The sequence below is a fragment of the Larus michahellis genome, unplaced genomic scaffold (assembly GCF_964199755.1).
Source record: "Larus michahellis unplaced genomic scaffold, bLarMic1.1 SCAFFOLD_34, whole genome shotgun sequence".
Classification (NCBI taxonomy): domain Eukaryota; kingdom Metazoa; phylum Chordata; class Aves; order Charadriiformes; family Laridae; genus Larus; species Larus michahellis.
This window is the reverse complement of record NW_027436399.1, coordinates 749,136-765,730: the sequence shown is the minus strand read 5'-3', so window position 1 is coordinate 765,730 and position 16,595 is coordinate 749,136. Positions and strand designations below refer to the sequence as shown.

Below are 16,595 nucleotides of genomic sequence, written 5' to 3'. Positions count from 1 at the left end.
AAAGAGGTATCCAGTACCTGAGAGAATTAGCCGTGCGGGAGATGATTTATTATGACTTGGACAATGCCGACTTACCCACAGACCCTGATGAGGTGCGATGCACAAGGCCCATGTGGCGGAAGTTTGTACGGAGCGCACCATCGTCATATGCCAACTCCCTGGCAGTAATGGAATGGAAAGGTGAAGAGGGACCAACGGTGGATGAGGTGGCTGGCCGGCTCCGGCGATATGAAGAAAGTCTCTCTTCCCCCCTTGTCTCAGCTGTGGAGAAACTGTCGCGGAAGGTCCAGCAACTTGAAGAGAATATGTTCTACTCCCCACCTGCACGGGCCAGCATCTCAGCTATTAGAAGCAGGCATTTCCCCACTCAAGAGAGAGAGTACAGAGGGTACACACCACGAGGCACCCTGTGGTTCTACCTGCGGGACCACGGAGAGGACATGAGGAAGTGGGATGGACGACCTACTTCGATCCTGCGGACACGGGTACAGGAGTTGCAAGGAAGGACAACCACAAAAGGGGATCCCTCCAGGAAAAGTGCCGCCCCAGTTTCCAGTGGGCCATTCCCCAGACAAAGCAGAAGGCCTGATCTTGCTTCTGATCCTCTTGAAGGAACTTCCAAGTCATTTATGCAAGAAGTGAGTAATGGATACTATGACGAGTATTAGGGGGGCCCTGCCTCCGGCCAGGTGGAGGAAAGGGACAACCGGGTTTATTGGACGGTGTGGATTCGATGGCCTGGCACATCAGACCCACAGGAGTATAAGGCTCTAGTGGACACGGGTGCGCAGTGTACTTTAATACCATCAAGCTATAGAGGGGCAGAACCCATTTGTATTTCTGGGGTGACAGGGGGATCCCAAGAGTTGACTGTACTGGAGGCAGAAGTGAGCCTAACTGGGAATGAGTGGCAAAAGCATCCCATTGTGACTGGCCCAGAGGCTCCGTGCATCCTTGGTATAGATTACCTCAGGAGAGGGTATTTTAAGGACCCAAAAGGGTACCGCTGGGCCTTTGGCATAGCTGCTTTGGAGACAGAGGAAGTTAAACAGTTGTCTGCCTTGCCTGGTCTCTCGGAGGATTCTTCTGTTGTGGGGTTGTTGAGGGTCAAAGAACAACAGGTGCCGATTGCTACCACAACGGTGCATCGGCGGCAGTATCGCACTAACCGAGACTCTCTGATTCCCATCCATGAGCTGATTCGTCAACTAGAGGTTCAAGGAGTGATCAGCAAGACTCGCTCACCCTTTAACAGTCCCATATGGCCGGTGCGAAAATCTAATGGAGAGTGGAGGCTAACTGTAGACTACCATGGCCTGAATGAAGTCACACCACGGCTGAGCGCTGCCGTGCCGGACATGCTAGAACTCCAGTACGAACTGGAGTCCAAGGCAGCCAAGTGGTATGCCACGATTGATATAGCGAATGCATTCTTCTCAATCCCTTTGGCAGCAGAGTGCAGGCCACAGTTTGCTTTCACTTGGAGGGGCGTCCAATACACCTGGAATCGACTGCCCCAGGGGTGGAAACACAGCCCCACCATTTGCCATGGACTGATCCAGACTGCACTGGAACAGGGTGAAGCTCCAGAACATCTGCAGTACATTGATGACATCATTGTATGGGGAAACACAGCAGAAGAAGTTTTTGAGAAAGGGAGTAAAATAGTCCAAATCCTTCTGAACGCTGGTTTTGCTATAAAGCGAAGTAAGGTCAAGGGACCTGCGCAGGAGATCCAGTTTTTAGGAATAAAATGGCAAGATGGACGCCGTCAGATTCCAATGGATGTGATCAACAAAATAGCAGCTATGTCTCCACCAACTAGTAAAAAGGAAACACAGGCTTTCTTAGGTATTGTGGGTTTTTGGAGAATGCATATCCCAGATTACAGTCAAATTGTAAGCCCTCTGTATCAAGTAACCCGGAAGAAGAATGATTTTAAATGGGGTCCTGAGCAACGACAAGCTTTTGAACAAATCAAACAGGAAATAGTCCATGCAGTGGCCCTGGGGCCAGTCCGGGCAGGACAAGATGTTAAAAATGTGCTCTATACCGCAGCCGGGGAGAACGGCCCTACCTGGAGCCTCTGGCAGAAAGCACCAGGGGAGACTCGAGGTCGACCCCTAGGGTTTTGGAGTCGTGGATACAGAGGATCCGAAGCCCGCTACACTCCAACAGAAAAAGAGATATTGGCAGCATATGAAGGGGTTCGAGCTGCTTCGGAAGTAGTTGGTACAGAAGCACAGCTCCTCTTAGCACCTCGACTGCCGGTGCTGGGTTGGATGTTCAAAGAAAGGGTCCCCACCACACATCATGCAGCCGATGCTACATGGAGTAAGTGGATTGCACTGATCACGCAGCGAACTCGAATGGGAAACCCCAGTCGCCCAGGAATTCTGGAAGTGATCATGGACTGGCCAGAAGGCAAGGATTTCGGAATGTCACCAGAGGAGGAGGTGACGCGTGCAGAAGAGGCCCCACCATATAATAAACTGCCAGAAAATGAGAAGAAATATGCCCTGTTCACTGATGGGTCCTGCCGTATTGTGGGAAAGCATCGAAAGTGGAAGGCTGCTGTGTGGAGTCCTACACGACGGGTTGCAGAAGCCAGTGAGGGACAGGGTGAATCGAGCCAGTTTGCAGAGGTGAAGGCTATTCAGCTGGCTTTGGACATTGCTGAGCGAGAAAAATGGCCAGTACTTTATCTCTACACTGACTCATGGATGGTGGCAAATGCTCTGTGGGGGTGGTTACAGCAGTGGAAGCAGGGCAACTGGCAGCGCAGAGGCAAACCCATCTGGGCTGCTGACCTATGGCAAGATATTGCTGCCCGGATAGAGAATCTGGTTGTGAAAGTACGCCATGTAGATGCCCACGTACCGAAGAATCGGGCCACGGAGGAACATCAGAACAACCAGCAGGTGGATCGGGCTGCTAGGATTGAAGTGGCTCAGGTGGATCTGGACTGGCAACATAAGGGTGAACTATTCATAGCTCGGTGGGCCCATGACTCCTCAGGCCATCAAGGGAGAGATGCGACATATAGATGGGCTCGTGACCGAGGGGTGGACTTGACCATGGACACTATTGCACAGGTCATCCATGAATGTGAGACATGCGCTGCGATCAAACAAGCCAAGTGTTTGAAGCCTCTTTGGTATGGAGGGTGATGGCTAAAATACAAATATGGGGAGGCCTGGCAGATTGATTATATCACACTGCCACAAACCCGTCAAGGCAAGCGCTATGTGCTCACAATGGTGGAAGCAACCACCGGATGGCTGGAAACATACCCTGTGCCCCATGCCACTGCCCGGAACACTATCCTGGGCCTTGAAAAGCAAGTCCTGTGGCGACATGGTACCCCAGAGAGAATTGAGTCGGACAACGGGACTCATTTCCGAAACAGCCTCATAGACACCTGGGCCAAAGAGCATGGTATCGAGTGGGTGTATCACATCCCCTATCACGCACCAGCCTCTGGGAAGATAGAACGATACAATGGACTGTTAAAAACTACACTGAGAGCAATGGGTGGTGGGACTTTCAAACACTGGGATACACATTTAGCAAAAGCTACCTGGCTAGTTAACACCAGGGGATCTAACAATCGGGCTGGCCCTGCCCAATCAAAACTTCCACGTACTGTAGAAGGGGATAAAGTCCCCGTAGTGCACATGAAGAATATGCTAGGGAAGACAGTCTGGGTTAGTCCTGCCTCAGGCAAAGGCAAACCCATCCGTGGGATTGCTTTTGCCCAAGGACCTGGGTGCACTTGGTGGGTGATGCGGCAGGATGGGGAAGTCCGATGTGTACCTCATGGGGATCTGATTTTGGGCGAGAATAGCCAATGAATCAGATTGTGTGCTGTTAATTGCTAAGTAACACTGTCACTGTATGTCCTCATTGCTATAATTGCTATCAGTTGTACTACAAGTAAGGCACAGGGATGATGGGATAAGAACTGACCTCAGCAGCTGGTGCCCAGCAGTTTCCTCAAGATCTACATCTTCAGCCCACGGACTGCATGCATGAGCCACACCAGGTGCACCAGTCACAAGCTCCGAAAAATACAGCATGCAACAGACCAGCACCACCCAGCATCTCACCTGCCCTGAGACACTGTTCTAACAAATGGAGCCCAAAGCCGTGGATTAAAAGAACTCAACGGACACTTTGGAGGGATGACCCATAAACTAAGGGCATTATATGTGTGTATATATATATATATATATATAACAGAGGAAAGTGGTGGCAATTCATTGGAACCTGCTGGGCATGGCATAGATGGTATGGAATAAGGGGTGGATAATGTCCTGGTTCCGGTGGGGATAGGGTTAACTTTTCCTGGTATTCCATGCCATGTGAGCCACGCCCACCCTGAGCTGCCGGGGGAGGGGGCAGGAAGTTGCTGCTTAAAAGCGGGCTGGGGCGTCCCGGGTCCGGCCGGTCGGCGAGCGGCGGGGAGCGGCGGTTCCGTAATCGCGTTTGTATATTCCCCTATCCATGTTGTTGTTGTTGTTGTTGTTGTTTGCATGTTCCCTTTGCTGTTCTGTTAAACTGCCTTTGTCCCAACCCAAGAGTCTTGCCTTTTCTTACGATCCTTCCTGTATTAGGAAGGCACGTGCGAGCGGCACGTGGTTCTTTGTTGCCGTCTGAGGCTAAACCACGACACACCCTCAATCTCCATGAAGTAGCCTGAGAGCTGAGACAAGGAGCTCCCATACAGCTGCCTGTATTTGTGCACACCTGAACTGAGGCAAGAAGAATCCCACCTCCTGTGGGTTTGTGGAAGGAACAAGAGGGAGTCCTCCTCTAGCCCAGGACTTCAAACCCAGGATGAGATGCCTCAAATGCTTCAGCTGCATCACTGCACTCACCAGGGGTAAAGAGCTGTCTGGGTGTCCTGTCTAATGGTGAGACAAGGAAAGGCTATTCTCATGCCTAACTCTGTCTCTGGTAATAGAAATGACACAGCTGGAAAGAAGTGTCTCTGCCCAGCTGAGGAAGGGAACCTCAGTGCTGACTTCAGCCTGTTTCCCAGCAGGTTCTCCCGAAGCCCCAGGGACACCTGAAGGGAGGCCAAAGTGGGCAGAGAAAGGGCTGCCTTGGGCTGCTCCTCTGCTGCTGAGCTGGGCTGGGCTCCTGGGACAGAGGGAGCTCATGGCAAGCGGGCAGCACTCCTTCCACAGCACTGCAGGGAGACAGCTCTGCCCAAAGCGCAGCAGGGCTGAGGGCACTGCCTGCAGGTGCCAAGGGGAGAGGAGCAAGGCAGAGATGTTAAAGGCACTCTAGGAGCGGGGGGAATAGCTGAGCTCTCACTGCGGGAGGAATCTTCACAGCCCTCTATATGGTAAGTCTCTGGCTGCAGGGTACTGAGTTTGGTGTTCTTTGGAGGACATCCTAGACCTGGTTCATCCCGCAGCCTGCAGGACCTGGCAGGAGGATTCTCAGAGATTCCCAAGCAGAGGAGGAGGACGTGCTCTGGAGCAGGGCTTCCCTGCTGCACTTCAGCAGGTCGGGGCACGGTGGTTTCCTTGTCTTTGGGATGACTGCAGGGGTACCAACCTGGGTGTGCAGCCAGAGGAGCCCAGGGCTGTCCTTCCGCAGACGGTCCCTGCACCCCGGGGGATCACTGCCAGGGCATTTCCAAGGAAACTTTTCAAGAGGCTGGTCAAAGTGGGGATTACCTGAAAGGGAAGGAGTCTGTGCTTTGAGACGAGTCACCTTGTTTGGCTGGGTGGACAGTGGGAGATGGGACTTTATTTTCCCACTCTTGCGAAGGCACGGGGTCGCCCACTCCCTTTGAGTTCTCTGAGCCGCCCCTTTGCCCCTGTGCAGGCAGAGATGCCCTGGAGCAGTTCCCTGCTGCCAGGAGGTGTTTGCAGGGCAGAGCTGAGCACATCGCAGGTGGGATGGAGTTCTCTTTCTGTGAGCACTGCAAAGGAGGAGACCTGGGCACAGAGAAGTGGTTCCCAGCAGAGACAGCTCCAGGCAGCAGAAACCTTGTCAGAGAGGGAGAGGGAGGAGATCCCAGAAACGTGAGGGGAGGGGGGATTCGGGCACCCCCCTGCCATCCGCTGCAGTGCAAGCACCTTTCCTGCAGCAGCTCCCAGGTCTCCTCTCCCACACAGTGCAGCCCCCCACTCTCAGCGTCACAAACGCTCGGCCATCACTTTCCTTCCCAACAGCTCAACCAACACAGAGGGAGATGGGGATTCAGCTTCAGCTGAGACACAAGCACTTGGGTCCTGCCATGCAGATGTTTCCATGGAGGAAAAGCAGCCAAATCCCCTCGCGGACTTTGGAGCCAGGCACCAGAGTGTGCCTGACTGGAAAAGACCTTTTAGGACACCCCATCTTAAAGACATTGGGCTCTTTCCCTGAGGGGGCCCTGCTGAGCTGCAGGCTGCCCTCCAGAAGGTCACAACTCTCCCATGGCATCTCTGTGTTTTCTAAGTACCCGACAGAGAAGACACCACAGCGCTAAGGCCAAGGAGATGCCACGGGACGGCTGTAGGTCGGCAGCTGCAATGAGGCCTCTGTGTCCCTGGCTGGGAGGGGAGAGATGAGATTCCTCTGCTCTCAGCAGTGTCCTGGTCTTCTGGGGGGAACACCTGGGTGTTACTGTCCTCCAGCTCAAAAAGGTGCCTGCCCAGGGCAGCTGGGAGCAGGGCTGAGGGACAGGTCAGCTCTCCACACTCTTCACTGAGGGACAGTCCCTTTGCCTGCCAGCACCCACAGGATTTCACTTGGAGTGCAGCAGGAATGCTCCAAAACTCCTCAGCTCTTGTGTGACAACTGGAACAAAGTCCACAAAGCAAATTCCCCTCAACTTTGCTCTGCCGTCGGGTGAATTAGGAGTGACAATGCTGAAAAGCTCTTCGATATCAAAAGTGGATATAGGCTAAGATCACCCCGTCTTCCTATCGACCAATTGCTGTAGGCAGGACTGAATCCTGCAGAGCCCCCTGCTCCCAGCGGCACCCTCAGCCAGCACCAACCACAGCTCATGAAAGGGACCTGCCAAAGGTCTGCTTGAAAGGGGAGAGGAACTTTCAGAAGTTTTTCTGAGAAACTGAATAGACTTTGGTCTCCTCCTTGAACAGGTCCCCATGTCCAGAGGACAAAAATGTCCAACAGCAGCTCCATCACCCAGTTCCTCCTCCTGGCATTCGCAGACACACGGGAGCTGCAGCTCTTGCACTTCGGGCTCTTCCTGGGCATCTACCTGGCTGCCCTCCTGGCCAACGGCCTCATCATCACCACCATCGCCTGTGACCACCACCTCCACACCCCCATGTACTTCTTCCTCCTCAGCCTCTCCCTCCTCGACCTGGGCTCCCTGTCCACCATTGTCCCCAAATCCATGGCCAATTCCCTCTGGGACACCAGGGACATCTCCTATGCAGGATGTTTGGCCCAGCTCTTTTTCTTTTTCTTTTTCATTTCAGCTGAGTATTTTCTTCTCACTGTCATGGCCTATGACCGCTATGTTGCCATCTGCAAACCCCTGCACTACGGGACCCTCCTGGGCAGCAGAGCTTGTGTCCACATGGCAGCAGCTGCCTGGGGCAGTGGGTTTCTCCATGCTCTCCTGCACACGGCCAATACATTTTCCCTACCCCTCTGCCAGGGCAATGCCCTGGACCAGTTCTTCTGTGAAATCCCCCAGATCCTCAAGCTCTCCTGTTCAAACTACTACTTCAGGAAAGCTGGGCTTCTTGTAGTTAGTGTCTGTTTAGGCTTTGGATGTTTTATTTTCATCGTGCTGTCCTATGTGCAGATCTTCAGGGCCGTGCTGAGGATCCCTCTGATCAGGGACGGCACAAAGCCTTCTCCACGTGCCTTCCTCATCTGTCTGTCATCTCCCTGTTTGTCAGCACTGCCGTGTTTGCCTACCTCAAGCCCCCCTCCATCTCCTCCCCAGCTCTAGACCTGGTGGTGGCAGTCCTGTACTCATTGGTGCCTCCAGCAGTGAACCCCCTCATCTACAGCATGAGGAACCAGGAGCTCAAGGATGCCCTATGGAAACTGGCTCAATGGACGTTGTTTCACCATTAATAAATTGTCTCCCCTTCTCCGCATGTTTTCTAGACTTTCTCTTAGGCAATAAGCCTGCTTTTTTCTCTTGCAGTCATCCTGCTTCTGTATAATTTTCTGGGCTTGTACCACTTGTCTTGAGGTTTGTTCCAGTTGTGTCTGACCCTTGCACAACACTGTGTCAAAGGTGACCTGCCTAATAGCAGCTCTTCAAGAAAAAGGCATCTCCCAGGTGCAGTGCCTGGATGCTAGGTGCTTCCTCCAAAGGTGCTGCCAATAAAATGTCCAACGAACTGGTCTTTCAAAGAGTCTCTTCTCCCTGTGTTCTCCCTGTGTTTGGGGTTAAGCTCACTGTACTGTTGGGTTCCGTGGACCAAATGTTCTGGTTTGAAAGGCTCTCTTCTTGTCTCCAGTGGTAGTGGAGATGGTGCATGAGCTCCCGATTACCTCCTCAGGCTGCTTCACATGTGTCAGGACTTATGGCATACAGCAGACTCTATGGAAATGAATTGGGATGTGTGAGGAGAGAATGGGGACTCACCACGTGCCCTGAGCTGGGAGTGAATGAAGACACAGGAGATGAAACATCCACAGAGGTGAAGTCCCCCACAAGCAAAACACTAAACTGAGGTATGCACAAACAAGGACTCTGCAATGCCCAGAAAGTCAGTGTGGATCCCGTAGGCGTGGGAAAGGGAGGCTGGAGAGGTGTGGGAGCTGCCGGAGGACCCTCAGGGCCAAGGAATGTTGTGCTGTCCTGGGGAGCAGGAGGAGGCACCTCCTCATGCTGGTTTGCTGCACAAGGAAAGGTGACACCATGCCTGGCTCAGTTCCTGGTCCCCGTAAAGGTGCATCAGGATGGGAGGGAGGACAGGAGGCTGTTTCCCACCTCTCTTCCCCAGCACAGGTGTGTCACCCCCCGTACTCGAGGATTTATAACCTGTAACTCCAACAGCAGCGCAGGGGCCCTGCAGAGGCCACAGGTACCATGGGCCCTGCAGGCGTACAGCCCCCTCTCCTTCCAGTGCTGCTCTGGGAGCACCCATTTCTCCTGGCTTTTGTGGTTCCGACCCCACAGATAGATTTTCATTTGGCTTTTTGTCCTGCCAGCTCCAGCTGGAGCTGTTTCTTAGCTCTGTCTGCCTGGGAGGGGGGACGTGAGGCTGTGCCCCCTCGCTCGGTGCTGGCAGGGGGGGCTGTGCTCTTCCTCCAGGTGCCGCTGCCCTGCCAGGACCCATCATCTCCAGTGACACATGCCACCCTGTATGTCCCATGTGCTGCCGTTGCCCTGTCCTTGCCTGCAAGGACTGGATCTGCTCTGCTCCCGTATCACTTCTGAGCAAGACTGTCCATCCCAGTGCTGTCTTTTGGGGGAGCTGCATCCAATTCCTGACAAGGAGGAAGAAAAATCCAGAGGCGGCATTCAAAACGTTTCAGTTTGAATGGGAAAAGACTCCCAGGGCAGGTTCCCTCCCAACCCTGCAACCACCTGGCTTTGAGACCTGCAAGTTGCAGGGTCTCAGGGTGCAGGTTGGAAGGGTTTTTCAGCTTGGCAGTGAAAAACCCCTCGCCCCCCGCAGTGCCCCAGCTGCTTCAGCCCTTTGTCCATCCGGAAAGCTTCTACCCCCACGGTAGAGACTGGCCCCGACCCCTGCAGCTCGGGAACACTTTTGGGGAAAGGAGTGAAGGTCATGGCCGGTGATCCGTCCCCGAGCAGAACCCTGGGTCTCCCGCATCTCGTGGACGTGCACCAACCCGCCTCCACCAGTCACCGCCACGCTCGGCCACGGCGCTGCTTCTCTGCCAGGGGCTGCCCTTTGGGGCCGCGGGGCTGCAGGACCCTTGCCTGCCCTCTCTTGCCCAAGAAATCAGGTTCCTTTCCATAGCACCATGCAAAAGGTCCCTGGGAGGGTCAAGGTCCTGAAGGAAGGTCCCACAGATGGCCCTGCTTCCAGCACCACGTTGGGCTGATCTCAGAGCCATGGCAAACTGTAAAACCCTTCTCCCCTGTTCGGGGGAAGGACCGCTGTGAACAACTTCTAAAGTCAACACCCTTTAGCAGCATCTCTCTTGTGTTTTTCTTCGTCTCTTTCCTGAGCTCCTTGTGTCCCGAAGACAGAGGGATTCCTCTGCCTGGGCTGGGTCACAAACCTCCTGCCCCAGGGCACGAGCACCCCAGCGCAGCCAAGAGGCCGCTCTCCCGCAGGGGAGGTGGAAAGGGTCCCTGGCACTTTGTGTCACAGGGAGCTGTCACGAGTGTTTCTCCAGGGTGACCCAGCTGCAGGTCGCTGGGGGGTTTGGGCCATTCCGGCTGGTGGCTGCACCTCCGTGGATACCTGGATCGCGGGATCCCCCACCTGCCCTTGCTGCAGCTATGACAGGAACGGCGGGCAGAGCCCGCAGCCGTGCGTCACAGCCCTGCTTCCAGCAGCCGCTGGGCAGGGGAGGAAGATGAACGAAGCGATGCAGGGGAGGAGTCCCGCAGAGCTAGCGGCCATGGACCTGCCTCCGACATCGACAGCATTCCTCAAGGAGCTTCTTTGGAGGAGTCTGGGGGTGACACCCGGGACTTCAGTTGTCTCCAGAGGAGGCCAAAAGTCTTTGGGAGCTGCCTGGGAGTAGTCATGGGGTGCTAGAATACGTGGACCTGCCTTGACCATGGCCACGATTCCTCGGATAGCTGCCTTGGAAGAGCCTGGGGCTGCTCCTGGGCCTTCAGGTTGCTGCAGAGGAGGCCAACAGAGTGTGGTAGCTGCCTGGCAGGAGTCCTGGCAGCTGCTGGGCACGGACATGCCTCCTAGAGCAACAGACCATTCTGGGTAGGTGCCTTAGAGGAGGCCGGGCCTGGGGTGTGACATTGTGCCCTGGGACAGGAGGTTGGGGACCCAGGCCAAGCAGAGAAATGGATGGTGGCACCGGAGGCGCTGGGGCCTGGGGGAGTCCAACAGGTTTGGTGGGACCGTCTGGGTGACACTGGTGGGCTCGCCTGCGGCCTCGGCTCACCGACGTTGTGTCTTCCTTCAGCACGGCTGTCAGCACCGTGCTGCTGAGGGTTGCCTGCCCACAGCCTGTTGGGAGCAGGAAATCCAGGCTGTTACCCACTTGTCCTCATCCCGGAGAGTCTCGCCAAGTCTGGCCTGAGCCCCGGACCCAGTACGCAGGACCAGACGGAAGGACTGAACATCATCCCGTGCCGAGGGGTGGTGGCAGTAGAGCCGAGGTGCCGAAGGGCTGCCTTTCGGAAGGCCTTTGCTCAGCTGGCAGGGTCAGGCACCGAGTGTCTCTCTTGGCTCCGAGGTGGCTCCCGCCAGCAGCTCTCTGCCTTGTCCAGGAGCCTTAGCTGGGATGGAGTTCCCTTTGTTTGCCAGCAGTGTGGGAAAGCCCTTAGAGTGGGAGCGACTCCTTGTGCCCCGGAGCCCGCTGTGGCCCCCGCCCTGGGCGTGCCCCCTGCACCTCACAAGAGGCCATTGTGGCTCCCACAGCCACCCCGGCCACGGCCACCAGTGTCTGGCTGTGCTGGCCCGGGCAGCGCCGGGGAGAGATGGGCTCTGAGCGGAGCAGCACTGCCCTGCTCAGGGACATCGCTCCCCACCCTCGGAAGGCCTTGCTCTTCCCCTTGCTGAGCACTTCCATGGCACAGCCATCTCCTTGGCCGCGGCACGATGGGCCAGCTGAACTGCTGCTGGAGTACTGGGCGGGGGGACTAAAGGCAGGCGTCTTCATGTACCTTTGGGGAGAAAGAGTACCACTGACCTATGGAAAGTCATCTGGGAGGGATTTGTTTTCCTCCCGCCTGCCCAGAGGATACCACATCAGTGTCCTCAGACTCCAAGGCACAGAGAAGTCCACAGAAGAGCACGTGCTTCTGCAGCAAGCGCAGAAGCAGCTGGAGCCAAGAGCACCAGAGCCTGAGGAGGGCAGAGAGCGCGCTGACGTGCGGGCAGGTAGAATGCAGAAAAGGTTTTAATTTCTTATCCAACTCCAAGCCCGTAGATCCAGATGCACCTTGAGCAGACAATTCATGGTGCAGTTGGGAGCACCACCTCGGGTTGCAGTTCTCTAACCGTTGCCCTTAGAACACCCTGCAACTCGTGGCTTTGATCATTAATAAGCAGGGCGAATTAGGGTGAGTTTTTCCAGCGGTTAACTGATCTTTATTTGGGTTTCAGTGCACGTTTTGGCACACAAGCCAGCGCCTCTTTCTTTGGTATCTCCAGATGCTCATCAGACATGGCCTGAGGTTTGGGAACCGTGCCACTGCCGGGGCCCCGCCAAGCCTGCCGCACTGCTGCCCGGCTGCACAGAGGCTTTTCTCCATTGACGCAGCGTTTGACCCAGAACGAGGGGGTCTGCTGGGCAAGTTTTTGTCTCTTAGTGCCTGACTAACACAGCTGGTCTTGTGCTCTCTCTAGCCCTTTTCTGAGGAAGGCCCCTCAGCTCTCCCGTGGGAGACAGGTACAATTCAGACCGAGTGCCCACATTTCAGATGGGCTCTTACCTCCAGGGCTCTTCTGGCAGGGGTAGAGAGAGAACGTGCATGTTCTTCACGGTGAGACCTGGTGGTCTGACACCTGCTGAGGGACACCTTCTGCCAGGCGTCCTTCCAAGGAGGGCAGCAGGGGATGCAGAGCACGTGGCACCAGTGAAATTGGTGGTGATTTAGGACACTTGACCTATAGCCTAGAGCCCTTCTCTGCCCTCTGCAGTGTCCCTGGGAATGCTTCCTTCCCCCTGCCCACAGGCATTTCATGACACTAGAGAGCTGCTCCAGTACCTTGATGCTGACAGCGGTTGTTTGGTTGTCATGTCCCACTCAGAAGAGAGAGGGGTGTGTGAGGGACTCAGATTCACAAATCCTCAGCAGCGCGGACTGAGGTGAGACAAATCTCAAGGTCCCTATACAACCATTTATTAGGTCAGTAACCAGGTCTTAACTAGGTCCACAACAGTTGCTTAGGTATGTAACAACTTATGGCAAGCAGTACGGTATGCCTTGTGTTACTTCTCTGAAAGGAATAAGAAGCTAAAATGAAAGATAAAGAAAGAAGCAACGGAGTAGAGAAGGAGAGATCGAGAGAGAGAGATAAAGAGATCACCGGTCCTGGCTCCAGCGTTACTCCAGTCAGCGCGGGTCGCAGAAGTGTCTTGAGGGTCTCTTCAGGGAAAAGTCTGACCAGCCAAAACTCTTCTTTTCTCCAGGGAAATTCTTCCCCCTTTTATGTTCGCCCACTCCTAGGGGCCGTTTTGTCTCAGGTTCCCTGCCCCCGCCCGCCAGGTGACGCGCAGCATGATTTGGGTGGGAGATGAGAGCTACAGTCATATACGTTTAGCATGATCTCGATAATCTTCATTAGCATATGCAGGGGTGTGAACTTTAATAATCATTTCACGCATAATGAGGCAAAGGTCAACACCAGGCATAGTGTCTTTTGTGGAGAAACAGCTCATCCTTCACGGGAGAGAAAACAGGGCTGTTGTGTTTCTTTAAAACTGGTCGTCCAGGCGCCAGTTTTCTTTCTCGAGTCGCACAAGAGATAAGCAGGTGTTGGCCTTATCAGTTCCGTGACAGAAGGCCTGGTACTGCGAGTGTTTGAGACATGAAAAGTCTCTTCAGGCTGCTTTGTTTAGGAGAAATGACTAGTCGTCCCTTATATGAATCCATGTTCACCACTCCCCATAACCTTCCGTTCCTCTACGTGCTTAGAGATGACATCCAGAATGAGCTGTTCCCTCACATCCCTAGGCACGGAGCAGGGACTGACTGGCCTGTACTTTCCCGGGCCTTGTTTCTTGCCCTTTTTGAAGACTGGCATGACATTGGCTTTCCTCCAGTCCTCAGGCGCCTCTCCTGCTCTCCAGGACCTTTCAAAGGTGATGGAGAGCGGCTTCGCAATAACATCTGCCAGTTCCCTTCAGCACTCTTGGGTGCATCCCATTAGGGTCCATGGATTTGTGCGTGTCGAGTTTGCCAAAATGATCTCTAACGCGATCCTCCTCTACCGAGGGAAAGTCTTCCTTTGTCCAGGCTCTCTCTCTTACCTCCAGGGTCTGCGATTCCTTAGGGCCAGCCTTAGCAGTAAAGACTGAAACAAAGGCAGCCTTTAGTAACTCTGCCGTCTTCCCCAGTGTCATGGTTTGGGCTGGGCTGGCCACTAAACCAAATGACAGATGTTCCCTTTTACCTCTCTCCCTTTCAGAGGAGGGAGAGCATCTCCCTTCAGAGGAGAGGAGAGAAAACGAGAGAGAGAGACGTATGAGTTGAAGAGAAACTAAACCAACATAATACTATAATAACAAGAAAAGCTAATAATAATATTGTGACAGTGTGCTCCCCTCCCCAGGCACAAACCTGACCTTTATCTCCTGTAACCCTGCCCAACTGGTGGTCACAATGGGTGCATGTAGTCATGATGGCTGCACCGGGTTGGACGTGGTTTTGGTGAGACAGACAACAACACCATAGCCAAGGGCTAACTTGAGCAATACTGGCACGGTGGTCAATATGCAAATATGAGTATGGGTCATTCATCTTGGCCCCATAAGTAGGGAACAGCCCCCTTTGAGTGGGCTGCACGCCAGGATCTCCCCTTGAGCAGGGACACCCGCTCAAGACGTGCCACAACAGATCCTCGGTAAGTGACTGATAGCATGTAACCTTTGAAATCTTAGCTAAGTGATATAAAGGACTGATTGCGCATTCATAATCCTTTAGGCATAAACCATTGAGGAGTCTGGGACTAAGACGGGATCCAGCCGCCCCTGGACTCCTCTCTGAGAAGGAGTTTAGAAAGCAAGGGGGTCCTCTCTGAACCTCGTGACTCAACGGGAGGGTCTTCCTGACAGCTCTGTCCTCTGTGCAGTAAATAACCAAGTGTTATCTTAAAACGCTGTCACATTTACCATCAAACTGTTAAATCCCTGGTTTATGTCAATAAATGCATTGCTGCTTCTCTCTATGAGTGAAGTGCATTGCTCCATCTGTGACAAATATTAATAAGAAAATAATGGAATATATACAATATATACAAAACCATGTCAAGCTCCCAGGATGACGATCATGTCACCGGCAGGCACTGGGAAAGCCCCAGACTGGAGTCAGTGACGGAAGGGGACTGAACTCAGGGGCTGGATTCAGGAATGGGAACAAAGGCAGACCAACAGCCAGAGGAGCCCTCCTGGGACACTGGACATTGAAGAAAGAGCCTGACCCTTTGATCCCTCAGCTTTTACACTGAGCGTGGGGCAGGTGGGATGGAATACCCCGTTGGTCAGTTTGGGATCCTGTCCCCTCCTCCCCGCAGGTGCCGCCCCTCTACGCTTCTCCGCTTCCCCCCCTCCAACGGGGCAAATAACACAGTGAGCTGAGCTTGGCTGTGACAGCAATAAGGATGAGCAGGTGTGGATGACGAAGAACCTGCGGACACGGCACCCGGAACGAGCCCTGGAGTTCTCATGGCTCTCACTGGCGGCGAACCGCGGGATAAGTAAACAAGCCCTAGCTGCACGGCACCTGGGCCATGGTAAGAGGAAGAAAAGGAGAGAGTGCTGACGGCCGGCCGCGTTGCTGAAGATGAATAGTTTGTCTTTGTTTACACCATGTGTGGTATGTGTGGTATGTGCTGGGTAATCACACGATAAGGATGTAGCAGTGGGAAGTTGCTAGCTCTGAAGCAGAAGGTATTTAAGGAGGCTGTTGCCTAAAATAAAGCGATTTCGTTTGTACACCGAAACGCAGTCCGTGCCTAATGGCCACAAGCAGGAGCCCCTCTGCACACCATTCCTTGGTATTAATTATAAACAAGCCCTTACCACTCTGGAAGCGGGCTATGGTCATAACATTATGCCATGAACTTCAGAGAGTTAGAAGAGGCTTAACTGAAAAGTAAAGTTCCTAAAAAGAAGGTCAGTTCTGTTTTACCTCAAACCAGGACACTGTCTACGTGAACTGACCTCCAGACGCTGTCTCACAGGCCTTCAAGGCACCTCTAGGAACAGCTGATGGCATTTGTGCTCACTCAGGTTCATCCCACCACCCCCGCACGATGGGCATGCTTACGCCTCGTCTGTACGATGCAAACACGGAGTTCTGAGCCAGTCACTCCGCGTCCCTACGTGGAAGGAGAAGCAACGTCTCCGAGCAAGGGTGAGCGGCCAGTGCTGGAAATGGTGGTGGTTCTTGGCTGGTCTGTGACGATTGCCCTGGGGACGCATCCCCAGGGTGTCCAGTGAACAAAGGCACAGACCAGACCCTGCTCTGCTGGACCTTCCTGTCCCTCCCAGGAGCCTGGCTGTGCAAGGACACTGCTGTGTGCTCCCACCCTGCACACTCGCTCGCTTTCACTCTTCACTGATGTTTTTTCTCCTATGCAAATTACTGGCTGTGCGTTTGAGAGCCATTTTGGCAAGAGATCTGAGCCTTCAGGCACTGCCCTGAGGAGATCCCCTGGTATGATGGAAATGCTCTTTTGGAGGCCAGCTCTGTCACAGAAGTGCTCATTCCCTGTCCCTGCCTGCAGCTACAGGACCACCACACCGCAAAACTGCCGCCAAGC

General features: G+C 54.1%; 1 pseudogene; it reads left to right on the top strand.

Annotated features, from left to right (window-relative positions):
* Window positions 1-7,477: 7,477 nt before the first annotated feature.
* On the top strand, window positions 7,478-8,064 carry LOC141737307 (olfactory receptor 14C36-like; annotated as a pseudogene).
* The last annotated feature ends 8,531 nt before the right edge of the window (window positions 8,065-16,595 follow it).